Source organism: Belonocnema kinseyi, chromosome 7 (assembly GCF_010883055.1).
Source record: "Belonocnema kinseyi isolate 2016_QV_RU_SX_M_011 chromosome 7, B_treatae_v1, whole genome shotgun sequence".
Classification (NCBI taxonomy): domain Eukaryota; kingdom Metazoa; phylum Arthropoda; class Insecta; order Hymenoptera; family Cynipidae; genus Belonocnema; species Belonocnema kinseyi.
This window is the reverse complement of record NC_046663.1, coordinates 109,779,909-109,782,326: the sequence shown is the minus strand read 5'-3', so window position 1 is coordinate 109,782,326 and position 2,418 is coordinate 109,779,909.

Here is a 2,418-nt window from a genome sequence, read left to right as displayed (position 1 = left end):
AACAATTTCCAAATTCACCATGTGTAAGAAATACGTCTTCCTCGAGGAGTTTCAGTTCAGAATAAATATTAACTGCATATAACCCACATTTCTCATGGCCTGTTATTATACAACAATTTCCAAATTCACCAGGTATAAGAAATACATGTTCATCTAGGAATTTAGATTCAGAATCACTATTAACTGCACATAACCCACTTTTCTCATGGCCCGTTATTGGCAATTGTTGTACAATAACGGGCTATGAGAAAAGTGGGTTATGTGCAGGTAATCTTGATTTGGAACTTAAGTTCCTCCAGGAAGATGTATTTCTTACTCCTGGTGCAAACAGATTGTGTTAGGTCGTCGGTCGAGACTTTTGGAATCGATCAGGGCCAGAGGTACTCATAGTAAAATGTTTACTAGCAACTTTCTGATTCTATTTCGGGCTGAAATTTTCAGACGGAAAGTTAGTGGAATTTCCATGGAAACTCAACGGAATTTCCAATGGCAATTTCCGTAGAATTTTTTTGTTGTACTTTCCGGGGTATCTTTGCACGTAGGAAGGTTGAATGAATGCAGGGCATTGGTAGAATTAAAAGAATTTCGAAGAATTGAAGGCATTCAGAGAATTCCCAATATTTAATGAAGTCAGGATATTCGAGGATTTCAGGGAAATAAGGCACTTTCATGCATTTTACAGTATGTCGGTAATTGCATGAATTAAAAAAATTGAATGCATTTTGGGAATTCAGAATATCAAAAGAATTTAGGGACTTCAAAAAACGTAAGGATTTCAGGCATTCCAGAAAATTCCAGTAGTTTAGGAAATCTGCCAAATTTCCATTGCTCTAAAGATAAAAGTCTTCCCTTTGAAGAAAGACGTTACATTTTGTATTGTTTTCTATAATTAACAAGACGGTTAAAGACTGTACTCTTACTGAAACTAGAAAATTGTCATTGTAATAGATTCTAACAATTGATTTAATTATTTTCATTCAAACTTCATTAGAAGTTAAGAAGATTGAAGGCTTTTCATTATTTAATAAAACATCCATTTCCAAAATATTGTTTTTCAATTAATAATTTTATTTTATTGTATAATTTCAAATATTTAAAATGGATCCTCAACAATTTCATATACATGAAAATTATTTTTTTCTTCAACATTTAGGTGCTTCTCAAATTTAAATAATGAAATGAACCGGTAGAAAAAACACAAGATTAAAAAAACAAAAGCGTCTCCGCGAACCAACTTCATGCTGCGATTAGAATGTATTACTGCAAACAGCTGGAAACACTTGTTGATTATTATTAGTAATAATTGGATAAGCAGTCACGGAAATAAGATTCTGGAATGAGTAATAACGACTGGAATCAATGTGATGTAAGTATGGACATTTAATAAAAAAGAATGACATTAGTTTGCTGATAATTTTGATAAACTAAGTAGGTATAAAGCGTGTTATGCATTTTTTTAAGTGTAAGGAGTAGACTATAACCTATCAGCATTAAAAAAAACATCCAGTTTGTGCAAAAGTTGAGAAGAACACAAAAATTATATAATTTCGTGAAAAATTGAAAAGTTCTAATATGGTGAGTGGTATCATAAGTGCTGAATTTGTTGACGCGATATTTTGTATATAAATTTTATATAATTTTGTTATACTTCACATCTATACCTGATGAAGAGAGTGGTCAGAATAATTCATCTTCTCCTTGTATGGAGATACATACAGAATCTGCGAGTCCTCTGGCTTTGACGTTGGAAAAGTAAGTGAAGAAGAAATAGTAGGTAAATCAAAAAGGTATCATTTTAAAGGTGAAAATGTTGTAAGTTAATGAGCCGAAAAGTAATATTCCGAAAAATTGTTTGTAGCTTACAGATCTGAAAATCTGATGAAAAGTAAGAAAATTTGATAGGTTTTAAAAACAGTACACTTTGAAGCATAGTTTCTTATTGTAAAAATAATAGTAAAAATTTGAAAAAATTCATGGCGGTACTTTAAACATTTTTAAACAGATTGACGTCGAAAAATTTGCAAAATATAAATAATTGTTCGTTTTTTGTGAATAAATATGCGACCGAACTATATTAAGTTCTAATGAAAATAATGAATAGATTTAAATTGGAGGAAGTTAGTTGAACTGTCCGTAATAATTTACAATTTAAAGGAAGTAGGTGCTTCTTGTTGTCTTCGTACAAATTGCGATATTTGAAGTCGGTTTTTTATATAGGAAAGCAAGCGCGAGAGACCAGCGTGGTGCCGGTTTTTCAGAGCATCGTCCTCGGTTTTCGACAGGCCGATCTACCCAACTTGTGCCTCCGAGCCTCACCCTGGCCTTCGAACCCTTTCTCTGCGGTGAGGAAAATCGAGGAGGATCCCCTGAAAAGATGGCACCACGCTGGGCTCTTGCACTTGCGTTCCTATATAAAAA